Below are 13,156 nucleotides of genomic sequence, written 5' to 3'. Positions count from 1 at the left end.
CACTCTCATAGAAAAGATTTTTGCAAAAAAAAAAACGAATTATAAAGAAAAAATCGATTACCATAGCGGTTAATTCCTTTATACGTATGTTCTTTTATATTTTTGGGCCTAGTACTTTTTATATTTTATAGTTTAATATATTAAAGAGCAGTTTCAGTGGTTGCTTTTATTTCGAATTGGGTGTATTATATGTCGATGTCCACCTACGAGCGGCCAACGGGGACAATTATACGTACTAAAGTCGTTCTGGTCTGTAATGCAGATGCAAGTGGTCCGAGCTGTCATAAGGACGTCATAAATTCTATTCAAGAATGGCTGAGGGCTATGTGTTATTACCTTTTAAAATTTCAAAGGAAGCCTTTGCGACTTGAACGTAATAAAATTAACCAAAAAGACCTTCTCGCTCAGAGAACGCACAGACCTAACCACGATGGTTCGTTCACGATCTTCGACCGACTTCTACAGGAAGAACATTACTAGTGTTCCACTAAGGTTCCCTAAGAAAATCCAGGGATTAAGTCTTGAGATTGACAAGATTGCCCAATCTGGTAGAGGCATGTATGACTGTTTGGATTAGTCTAAAAAACTGGTCGGGCGATCTGTAAAACAATTTATCTTGAACGGAGATAACTTAGAAGCGTAATAGTTGCAGAAAGGTGTCTGTTCCCTTTTGCAGGAATGATCTTTGTAGATAAAGGGTAGTGATACCGCCTGAGATACCGAGATCAGAGCACTTTTTTGATTCAATGATGACAAAAATTACTGAGGTTAAAGACTTCTAATCTCTCACTATGACACATTCTACTACAGTTTTCCATCTTAGTTGCTCCATTGCCCTCACCTTTCCGTCGATCTCGGTTCCTGATAAGGATACTGACGATGAAGTTGCCGCAAATAGAATCCTTGATGGCACCGGTAGTTATACATGGGCAGACACCATTCCAGAAAGTTTATGACAAGGCGGTCAGTTTCGTTGAGAGACAAATTCTACAGAGCATTTTCGTATTCGCACAAAGTGGTCTCTTTTGACCAAGGACTTATTCTGCTGACCAAATGTTACTGGCACCTCTCCAACGCGTTAAAATTAGTCTATGATCACTCATAATCGACAACGAACATCGAAATCAAACTGTAAATTTGACATCATACCTTCTCATAAAAATCAATATTCCATTAAGGATTTGTGGATTGAAAATTTCGCTTCTACCTGCCGAAACAAAAACGCTCATTTGAGAGTCTTTATATCTTGGGCGTCACAAAGTACTGCTCCAGGCAGATCATCTCAGGCGCCAGTTTAGAAAACAGATTCAACGATTCCGTGAATAATTCCTCATAGAAGTGAAATCGTGTAAGAACATTCACGTCATTAATTATGAGCTTGAAAAGAGGGCAAATTTAATTTGAAGCTAAAATTGTAAACTCATTTTCACGTCTTGCGTGCAACACAAAAAAAAATACTATTTGTTTCATCGGCATGTTCGAGAGTACAAAAAAAAAGTTGCTTTCGATCCCCGTTCTTCCGCCAGGTCATGGACCACCAACAACGACTACGCCAGAGGGACCCACTCAGTTACAGGGTGACTTTCACTACGACCGAGCCTTTTGGCCTTGTGACTTCTACTATGCAGCATCCTACTCTTCGAAACAGCAGCTCTGACCCCAGACAGGTTCGAACAGACTCACTACGTAATCAGACACCAGGCTCTCATCGAGTGATAAGAATGTTTTAAATGTTTACCCCCTAGTTACACCCTTCTTTACAATTTCAATATTGTTATGGTTACAGAAACTTGTTACATGATAGCATTTCCGACATGAAGATGTTGCTTGACAACCTTTACAAGCTCTTTGGACGGGACAGCGATTTGCAAGCGGTGTATCTAGGAAGGGCCTAATGCTGTTCAGTTAGGATCATAACTAACACAGAAACTGTGAGCATTGATCTCTAACGTGCGAGTCAATCTGCACCGTGCTGTTATAGGTGGAACTGTGTGTGGCCAAGACAACATAAAGTGCGTAAGCAAATTTGCTCAAGTTTTCGTCACGCAAACAATTTTGCGGCATTTCAGGAAAACTTTGCATCTTTCGTCTGCTTCGAGTTGCGATTAAATTGTTCTAGCCAGGTCCCCATAGATCTGTATATACTTTTTACACTATAGTTAGTATTGAAAGCGCTGAAAAGTTTTGACAGGAAACTAAGTTTTATCTCGAAATTTCTTTACCAATTCAACCAACCAATTTACATTCTTTTTTGGTTGGATAAATGTTAACTAAATATATACAGGCCAATGCCACTTAGTATGGTACCGTCTTATATATTTAGCACTGTCCATCCTTTCAGTGATGTCATTATACAACATCAATTTTCACCTGGCTTTTGTCGTAATTGTTCGCTGTTACCAATTGTATTCAAGAAATAACTGTAACTGATATCCTCGTGGAACCTCACGGAGAATATTTTCGAAACATCTTGAGGATGTTGAAGTTTCTTTGAACATTCGCATAAGTATCATTATTAGTATCAGCAATATCCATACATGAAAGGGGGCTATGCGCTGCTTTTGAAAACTGTTACCCAATCGCACACGAATAAGAGCATTGTTTGTTATTTGGCCTGGTCACAGTTTCTAGGCCCAAATCAGCATGTAATAGGTGTAAGTTCAATTTCCTTTTGCGAATTGCAAATTGATAATACGGAAGCTGTTCGCCTTTCGCAGCGCCATTGCAGCAGTGATCTCCAATTTTAATATTTGATTCGCGCGTAAGCACACAACAATACGAACTACAAGTCACCCATAGAGGTTATACCCTCAGTTTCTTGCTAAGTGCGTGCTGCTTTAGGTCAGCTTGTTTAATGTAGCTTTGGCGGTGGTCAGAGAACAACTGACAAAATTGCATTTAGACGCCAGACCTACCGCCTTTTCGGGGCGCTTTAACGAAGTGCCTAACCGTTCATGTTGAGAGAGAGTGTCTCCTTCGCCCACAGGCGCGCCAATCGTACAATTATTGAACTGAGACCCACCGAAGCCAGCAGTAATTTTTTATATAACGATTTCATTTTGTTCGACTATTTTAATGGTTGGTGAGGTATCTCCCTTTAGGGAGATTTTATTATGTCAAATATTACCTGTTCAACTTTTCTAATAGTAGTCAAAAAACTTTATATATAATAATCAACACTACAATGTTCCGAGATCAAAGTGAGTATATAAGACCATTTAAAATTATTTGTGTGTGTTATACGAGGATTGTTGAGTTTATGAAACTGATTAAAATTTATCGTATAATATCTATTGCAATCTCCTCCTTATCTGGATAACTTACATGTAACGTCAGGCTTATAGGAACTCCAGTTCTTCGCCGAATCTACGATGAGGCCCATGCACGATAAGGCAAGCGACAACATGTCTGTTTGGCCGATTCGTCCCTTTCCACGTCTTGTTCCTCATCGCATCCGAAGCACAAAAACCCCACCAATTTTCGCTTCCAGTTCCTAAGCTTGGTCTCCAAGGCCTCACTTGCTGGGACCCCAAAATGAGGGCATAGGTTCTCTACAAGCAATAACGAATCGACTAAAAAATACACGGGGCGGTTATCTACTACAAGTGTTGTTTAGGAGAAAGACGCTTTATTTTTTCAAGGTTCCTTGCTGTAAGATCCTTCCGAATGATCTTCCGAATGGTCGAAGCTACGTTGAAGTTGGACAAATTGAGAGCGGCTGCGTAGGACAAGCGGCGAGACGACTAGATTGATCGTGCGGCTAACACTGTTTTCCAGCATCTTTCGGCGACGTGCGTAATGGAACTTCTGCTATTTGCGGAGAAGGACAACCCCTAAATACGGAATCCAGTTAACGTAGACAGAGGGCGACCTGGCAAGGTACAGGGTGTTAGCGGCCATTATTCTGCTTCCCCTTCCAAGCTTCATCGCCTTCGTTTTGGTCAGTTCCAAATCTGTAACTTCTGTGTGAAGCCAGGCTGGAGCCAAAGAAGGAAAGGCGGTACGATGTAGCTCCAAGTAAAGCTATGCTTCAACAGCCAACCAAGGCGAAGAAACCAACTGTCAATTTCAACGAAGTTCAAGAGACTGTGCACTTAGAAAAAATATTGGCGGCGATAGGCCAATCGGACCATAATAGATTCCCCGTGGGTCTCAAACGGCCTGCAGCAAAAATCTATAACAATCGCGTTGTACTCACGGTGAAAACTAAAGTAACGGAGATATGAATAGCTTTTCCTCTCTAGTTAACAACGATTAGTAACTATATCAACAAGGTTACAAGGCGTCCTGTCAGAACTGAAGGTGAATTATTTCAAAGGGAATCAAAAACGGATATCATTTTAAAAAATCTTCCTAAACTACTCAAATAAACAATTACGGAACTGTAGAGATTCTACCAGTTACCAAATAAAACTTTTGATTCACCGTGAGCACAGTCAAAGAAAAACTCTAACAATCAAAGCTAAATAGAGTGCCATATTTATTTACACAAACAGAGTGGCGGGAATATGAAAAAGGCAGCTTGTAGCATATATTGGTTGATATGGGATGCAGACGTACCGCGCTCATAATACCGCCTCTATAACTATGGTTTGGAATTTTGTTCTGTGCAATGATTTTAAGCACTAGGGTACATTTACTGTAAAGAATATTATTGCTGAACTCAAAAAAAAAAAAACATTTTTAGGATCTACTTTGTACAGTTGGGAAACGGTGCAAGCATTTAGTTTTTTAAGCAACAATGATATGAAAGGCAGACCAATAGCACCCACATGAGAATCTCCAATATAATCGTTTTAAGAAATATATAACGTTGGAACTTAAGCCCTGTTCGCCACTACTTATCCCTATACAAAAATAACTTTAATCTGACCTACAAGCGACAAAGGTTTACCAATTACGAAAGAGAAATTGATTGGAAAGATCGTGACTATTTATTTTTTGGGCATGTTCTAATGTAATCCAAGTAAACTATTTTGCAGCCGCTATAGGTGTAATAAGTAATTATACTAACTTTCGTTTAAAAATGGCGTTCTCTGGCAAGAGGCTTTCGACGATTTAAACAGTGCTCTTTTTCTAGCACGGCAGGATGAACAAACTCTTTGTCAAGGTGAAATCCGAGCGCACCTCTATTTTTGAGAAGACCCAACTGATGAATTTGAGGTTCCAAAAGCTCAAATAATAACGTCGTTCACAAGAGCTAGTCCTGAATATTTCGTATTCGACTTGTTCGGACAATTTTTCTTTTTGAATACTACATTACAAGGAAAGTAAGGGGATGTTTACATCTTTTCACGGACACTTGGGGATATATATCATGATCACTCATTCATTGGTTCCGAAAGATGGAAATTATAATGTTTTGGTTGCAGCGAGAGCCCTGCCTGAACATGCTGCTGGCAGCTTTTCACCGTCGGTCGGGCTAACTGATTTGCTAAAAGCATCTCTTGAGATGGAGCTAACCGTTTACGCCCACTAGTTGACTAGATTAAAATACTCCGTTTGTTTAGTCCAACCGCCTGATCGCCTAGCCCTTTTGGGTTGGACGCTCTTCTCACAGCAGATTATAAACACTCTCATACTGAAAAAGGAGAAACGGTTTCCTTAAGCTACAATTTCTAACTAATTTACAACTTCCAAAAGCTCTTCTAAGTGCTTTCAAAGTTTTATTGTCTCGGTCAACTCAATTATTTTAATTATATTGTAATTTTACAATAATTCGTACTGTCTACCCATATAAACGCAAATTCCAATCTCGTTACATCCAGATCTAAGAGATCTTTTTCTCTTTGTATATTGATTACAGTTGAGGCGTTATATGTATGTTCAACTGATCTTTGTACGAGCTTCACGTGCGTACTATAGGGTGAGTTAAAAAGCAGATATTTTTCCCAAGATCTTTGTAGAGGACTATAATTGGTACTACTCTCTAACATTTTTCTAACAGATTTCGGGATGTTAGATCAGACTCAATGCATAATTTTACTGCGGTCTTTAACGAATCTACGACCACAACAAGCCTTTTGGTAAAACAATGGTGAAACCACATACCGTAATATCGATAGCAGACCAAAACTGAACGTCTTCATCGTAAGAACCAGCAGTGTTTGACAAACGCATCCCAAATGGTATCATGCAAGAAAGATGTGAAATTTGTCACTTTACGTCTGATTTGTGGTTAACAGGGTTATTCTTGCCAGTTCGATATGTTATTTAATGATATACAATTTTCGGCTTACTCTTTTAATGCCTTTTCGTGTGTCCGTTGTTTTGATAGAAGTTCTCCTAGTCGCCGCACCCAGATATACAGCGGGGTGGTCCTACACATCTATGCAAAAACTCGATTCTAACCAGGTGAGCGCTACTTAGATCGACATAGCATCGTATTCACGATTTGCTGCCAAATGAGAATCCAGAGTCAAAGTTACGGAATCACTGTAAGCCAATAAATCGCCTTATTCTCCTCTATCTTAAGACAGTAGCCACAAGACTAAATCATGAGAAATTTAGTCAAATTGGATTTACAATCGCTACGCCAATGTAATCTGACGAGCGGCGCTGGTGGTCGAAAGGTAGTGAGAACTTGCTTGCAAAAATACGTTTATAGAAAAAGAGCTTCAAGCAAATCAAAATATATCGAAGTGTTCCTATCCGAACTAGAAACAAACCAACAGAACTTGAACGAGGTATTCTGGATGGTACAAAGGAGGGATTAAATTGAACAGTGAATTGATCATTTAAAGAGAATGCAATCAAAGGGAAGTAATCTGCACTTGCCTACTGAAAGTATAAGGAGTGCATCCGTGTAAACGTTACACAACCTGCTATGTTATTATATATAAAAGATACAGGAATTAAGCCCCTTAGTGGTCTTCTGCTGTGTCTGTAGGCTGGATTTTAAAAATAACAACGTTAGATTCTCTTCCAATAGCAGCATTAAGATAAGCTACACGAAAAAGTGGTAGGCCAGAATTTTTATGCACTAACCTGATGACGACAAGTGGCGAACATGGCTCTGTTTAATTTCCTAAATAAATCGACCAGATGTCACATTAGCAAATAAGTGTTAGGCAGTTGAGCGGTACGGCTAGAAGTCATGAGCGGTTAAGGATAGACCGCTAAAGACAACGGAGGAAAACAATATTCATGTCCTTATTAAATATTTTCTTAAGTAAATGCGATTTAATTAAGAACCAAATTAAGTCTTACCGGTTTTGGGTTATACAGAATTGTTCTGGTCAGCGATTTTACGAGCGCATTCGTGTAAACCTTATCGAGAATGGAATGTCTGGCGCGATCGGGAACGGTTGTAAATGTATATTGAGACATAAACGAAATATCTCTAGCAGGCAGGCAGGCAGGAAGTATCAGTTAGTTTTAATTTTGCATGGAAATTAAAATGCACGAAAGCAAAACTGAGAGTTGATATCGAAAATTAATGATAGACACGCATATTCATTTCTAAAACTTTATCTAAAATTAGATTTTCTGATTGGGAACAGACTCTCCGCTCCGTTTTTTCTCAAACCGAATTGAACGTTGAAGCGTGTCAAACAGAAATCGTGACTATTCGTCGATGACAACGAAACTATATATTTTCTTTTTCTAGTATTCAATATATTTTAGCCTCGGACACATTATTCTTAGAATGCAAGTACATTAGGATGTCGATTGCAGAGGTGCATCCAGCTCTTGAGGAAGCATGTGAAGTACATTAATGGAAACTAATTGCTTGTGACCTAGTTGACTTGTGAGTCAATCTGACCGGAGGCTTTTCATTCCGCTACATCTATTCTATAACAATAGCCACACGATAACTTTCCACGTGAGTTTTCACACGGAACTTAGAGGTTACGTGTTCTATGTAGCCTACATGAGCCCAGGTTCTTCGTACTATCTCACCAGCTGTGACGGGTCATTGCACAAATTCGTAAGCACAGTCGAAGTTACTTACAGATCAGATGTGAGCATGTCCAGTTCCCGTGCAGAAGTCCATATGAAATGCATGAAATTTTATAGAGATAGACAATCATATTCCAGCCCAATGTTAATGTTTATGTTCCTAGCGAATTTGACCGATTGTGAAGGGGTACTATGGACACTTCGAAAACATGTGTAACTAAAGTAAAAAGTTACATTTTATATGGAACCGCTTTATATATAGAGTATGTGTCCAGCAATCGTAGTAAAACAAGTTAACTTATATGCCATATTTAACCATATCCGTCAAAATAAGTTTGCTCCAGTTAATACTGTGAACCATCAATACCCAACGAAAGAAGCCTTAAAGTGAGTGATTACTACAGTTGTTATCTCTAATCAATGCGCCACCTAACTACTCATTGTAGACATAAATGGAATTTTCGTTTCTTACATCGAGGTTGTGGTTCAAAGGAACATCTATACGGCGAGCTTATATGCACCATGTCGAAGGACGAGTTTTGGCGCGAATAGTACCGCTTGATCAGAAGAAGTGAGCTTACAACACTAGCGACGCATTTAAAGGAAAACAAAAGTGGCTTGAGAGCGCCGAAGCAGAGACAGACGTTATCCATATTGCTTCGAGGCAGGGATATCAAGTACGTTTTATTGGTAACTGCATGCGACGAGGAGAATTTTTGTTCTATACGTTACTGTAACGTCTCGGAAGTTGGATTTCCTTAATTACACTGCACGTTGGAAGCGAGTTGATTTGTGTTCAAGATTAGTGCAAAACTTAAATTCTTGGGAATCATATTTTTGGGAAAACACATAACCTAGACCGATCGGTAGTATAACCTAGATTTCGGGTTTTCTGCAACTTATCGAAAACGGTATTGCATTATTCAAAGGTTCAGTATGATCGCGCTTGTCGTTCGTATGTTGCCGCTTAGATAAATTAGCCTTCTTTATACTTACCGCTATTTGTTCCTATATCAATATTTTCGATAAAGGGTAAAATGCATTAGTGGATATCAGTAAATTCGTAGTTTTTTTCAGCAAACAGAATTCTATTAGTTTTTCTTTGTTTTGTTTTAAGCAGAATATCATCCCTGGCTGTTATTCGTTGTCATTGATCCTTGGCACACTAGCATACTTGACAGTTTTGCTGATAGAAGGCAAGTTCAACCTCTATCTTTCAGCGTTGCCCTGTAAATGGTATGGTCTGTGACTTGACTTCCTTCTTGACCATTACGTGGTGCACGTATAACGCTCTTCACACATCATGAATTACGTGGCCCGCACCTGGCCTGAGATTTTAGGTTTTACAAACGCGTTGTGGCTGTACCACTGATTTCTAGCACACCTCTATCCTTGATGTAAAGAATTGCTAGCAAATGACAGTGTTGTCTGCTGACATTAGCCCATGTGATTTGTTTCCGCTGGAGCTACGGTGAAGCCGTAACTAAAAACTAACTAAAAAATAATTTCACGATGGTGCATGCCTAAACATGACGCGTCGTTAATTGATTGGGATCATGACATGCGTGAAAAATAACCGGGCATTGAGGACAATGGTTAATGTCTAGAGCATAACCGTCTATCATTGTGCCGGTTAACATATTATATAGTACTGTCTAATATATAATAATGAATCGTTGCACTCAAATTACAAAATTTTACCCCTGTTCTGTAAGTCTTGTTAAAAATAACACAAATCATCGCTTCGACTGAAAAGGCCTTTATTATATATATATATATATATATATATATATATAGGCGCCTCGGATGCCGACTCCGGTGTCTTGTTGCCTCGTACCACATGTCAAACTTATGTGCAATGCACGTGTTACGTTGTTAACGACTATCCTAGGTACACGCAATTTCCGGTCTCCTCTCTAGTAACATCGTTTCTCTCTGTTTTCCTCCTGTCGCTTAATGTATCTCTATACCAGGAGTTTGAACTTTGAAGATGTTTAGATCAGGTGAATAGGAAGTTAATTAGACATCAACCGTTTGCTTATGCTAAATAGAAAGCAATACAGAAAAATTGTTTTGTACTGAACGTTCTAGAGCTAACCGATGTAAGTTCAGCAAACATCTATCTTTACTGAAAAGCTGTTCAAACAAATTGGAAAGAACTTGCAAAGTTAAGTGGGATATGTTCTTTAGATAGAAAACACCCATCAGGCCACTTTTGAGTAATGCTCTCACCTATCGAATCTTCTAGCCTATTTTAACCCATTTCGGCATCTTCTGGCCTTTGCGAAGGGCAAGTGAGAGGTGATAAAAGCGCTGTTTTCGCTAGCTCATATGGACACGTGAAGTTAAAGCAAACTTTCGTGTTCCGAACAGTCGTATTAAGTAATAAGGAAACTTTCAAGGCGTATATAACGCATGTAAGCCAGCAATTCGAAACTAGAAGGAGTAGCCACAACTTACGGAACTATCGCTGCAACATTAAATCTTTATTCCCAAGAGAAATCCCATCTTTCATAAGCCACCTTTTTTTTTATGGATTCCAGTATTATATATTGTACACGTATCAGTAAGTTTGCAGGAGTCTCGTCTAAATTAGCTTCTGCTTCGACAAACGTTAGAGTGCTTGTACCGTTTTTTGCACGGTGGTACAGTAACACTAGTTTGTGCTTAGAAATTACAATTTGTAGTTACGCCAAATGACTCGAAGGTGTTTGGATGTCCTTTATTTGAGACATGACGAAAATGATCCTTTTTAATGTCGATGTTATAAAGCTTCATGGTGAATTTCTTTACTTAACTATTCATTATACCAACGAGTATAAAAAGATAGTCCTCGTCTTCTAAGATATATGTGACCCTGGTATATGTGTATTAAAGAGAGAGACGCGTCAAAGTCTTCAGCGGGTATTCTCGGTCAACTTTTTCTGGTTAAAAATGCTCGATGTATAGGTTAGTTCTTCATAAGCTTATAGTTTTTGAAGGTTGTATAATAGTCCATATTGTGACAATCTGACACTCGAATCTGCAAAGGGTATTTTAAATTAGAACTGTTGTTTGTTGCGTCTTGGTAGTGGACGAAGTAACATTTCTGTAGACTCATAGCCTTCCGTAGCTTTTTTTATCCTTTCCCAGATAATTGTAGTTAGAGAAAATTCGGCATATAGAAAATGTCTAGCTTTTTTGATTGTTTTGATTAACGACGTTATCTTCATTAATCACCTTTTAGTCGCTGCTATTTCTGACCTAACGTACTTGATACATAAGGGCTTTTGAGCCAGCTATATAGGCATACATTTAAATTAAAACGAAAAATGTAAATATGTGCATCTGGTACTGGTAGCATCAATGTAGGAAACAAACAGGTAAGATTTCGTCAAGCCAAGCAAATTTCGTAAGCACCAATTGCTCACACAATTTCTTCTCGAGTCTTCTCTCGCGAGTGCAGCAATCATCGCACATTAAAAACATGTTCATATACTCCCTTATGTCTACGTCAATCCATTTAATCAACTGTCAACTATTTATGCTGAAATTATCGTCTTACCCGCCAATACTTTAAAAATCGAGAAAACAAAAATATTCTACAAAATCTCATGGAATTCCCAAAGTATAGAGTTGGAAAAACAGATGATTTTCAACTACAAATTTCTCGGGCATTCTCAGATTCTGTCACTAGTTATTGCCCAAAAGGCTCCACCTTGCCCAAGTTCGCCCAAAACGCCCCTTCAAAAAGGTGTCCAACCACTCGGCAAAATTTCGCGCGTGGTCCACCTTATGATGGCCTCCATCCATTGTCGAAGATTGCTCAATATGGCGAAAGCGATCTAGAATAGAAAGTTAAAGCCTCAGCGTTTGAATTGAAAACTTTATCATTAGTTGAACCTAACCTACCAATTTCACATTTCTTTCAACGGAAACTACACCTCAAATATGCACAAACGGTTATCCCTCTGTAGTTATTTCTGCTATATCTAACTAATTACCCCCTTTTGCAGTTATTCCAAAGTGAATGAATTTGATTAGCGTTAAGCAAACTTTAGCATACACTGAAGCTTGATTACGTCAGGCCCTGTGGTGTGGCATAACTGCTATCCAGGTACGATAATTATCGTTCGTTGGTTGAACAGACGCATTACATCATTTCAGAAACCCTCTTTACTTTCAAGTTATCCTATCGCTCTATTGCACTGATTAAGTACCCCGCTGTATTAATCCTGTTACTTCCACTTTTCTATTGGCGTACCGCAGTAACCTCATCTCTCGATACCGCGACGGTTACAATGCTTCATCTGTCTCTTTGCACTTTTGCAGTCATCTCATATTCTCACTGAAATGTTCCAGCAATCTGGTAGCCCTGTTGTAACTATCTTCACAGCCCGCTCGAATTTTATAGAAATAGGCAGGCATTAGATAGCCCAATCTAATATCGGGTTGCAATTGTACGGTTACGACAATTATGTTTTTGATTCAGTCAGTCTATGACAGAAGATCTAGTCTGTTGAAATTAGCTTGCTATATTTACCTATTTTTTCAATTGGCCATGGAAAATGCAGAAAAACTGCTTCAAACACAATTAAAAGTCCAATTCTTCTACTAAGTTTGACGGACTATGTCGCGTCCTCATCAGACCAGGTTTGAATAAGAAACTTTGCCTCGCCCATAGGTCATTACAAAGGTAAGTCCAGCAGAGCCACCCGCGTTAGATCCCTTGTGGGAGTAGGTCCTTCATTTTATACCTACAAAGATAATTTTAACGACCTGTTCACATAAGAAATAGCTAAAAAAAAATACAATATATGGCAGACAACCGCCGTACACTAAATGGACGATCGGCAACATACGACCTGCTTGATTATAGAACTCCAACTGGCAATGTAAATCTAAACAGGAATTACTCTACCTGCACTTGCAAAGTTAACTTGCGCCCGTGTGTGCGATGCCAGTCTGAAACCTCAGCCCGTAAAACTGAGGTCACAGATTATTGAGCTTTAAACTTGATAATGAATATTTTTTTTATAAAAGTAAGAACACTGTTGGAACCCGTTGATGATTGGTGAAAACACTAAAGAAACCAGCCCCCGACAAAACACTTGTCTACTGGTGCAGTCATTTCAAGAACGGAAGTCAGAAGCTAAAGGTTATGGAGGGTGACTGGAACTTTATAAACTGAAAAACCGCTGTGGTCAAGAAGTTTGTGAACGAAAGAGGGATAGGCAAAAAATTAGTTCATCACAGACTAAATCGAAACCAGATG

At 39.0% G+C, this 13,156-nt stretch overlaps 1 long non-coding RNA gene across 4 annotated transcripts; it reads right to left on the bottom strand.

Annotated features, from left to right (window-relative positions):
• Nucleotides 1-3,538: 3,538 nt before the first annotated feature.
• LOC111247403 (uncharacterized) lies at nt 3,539-7,454 on the bottom strand. Of its 4 annotated transcripts, none has more exons than XR_015323871.1 (5): nt 7,210-7,453; nt 6,988-7,027; nt 6,052-6,083; nt 5,015-5,581; nt 3,590-4,059 (listed from the first exon to the last, which is right to left on the bottom strand). It is a non-coding gene; the product is annotated as an uncharacterized LOC111247403 (long non-coding RNA). The 4 variants fall into 4 exon arrangements; XR_002672106.2 differs by lacking the exon at nt 3,590-4,059 and adding an exon at nt 6,240-6,397 and having other exon boundaries at nt 4,509-5,581; nt 7,210-7,454; XR_015323870.1 differs by lacking the exon at nt 3,590-4,059 and having other exon boundaries at nt 4,509-5,581.
• Between the last annotated feature and the right edge of the window lie 5,702 nt (nt 7,455-13,156).

The sequence above is a fragment of the Varroa destructor genome, unplaced genomic scaffold, assembly GCF_002443255.2.
Source record: "Varroa destructor unplaced genomic scaffold, Vdes_3.0 BEIS01000003.1, whole genome shotgun sequence".
Classification (NCBI taxonomy): Eukaryota; Metazoa; Arthropoda; class Arachnida; order Mesostigmata; family Varroidae; genus Varroa; species Varroa destructor.
The sequence above is the reverse complement of the archived record's forward strand: the minus strand, read 5'-3'. Positions and strand labels throughout refer to the sequence as shown.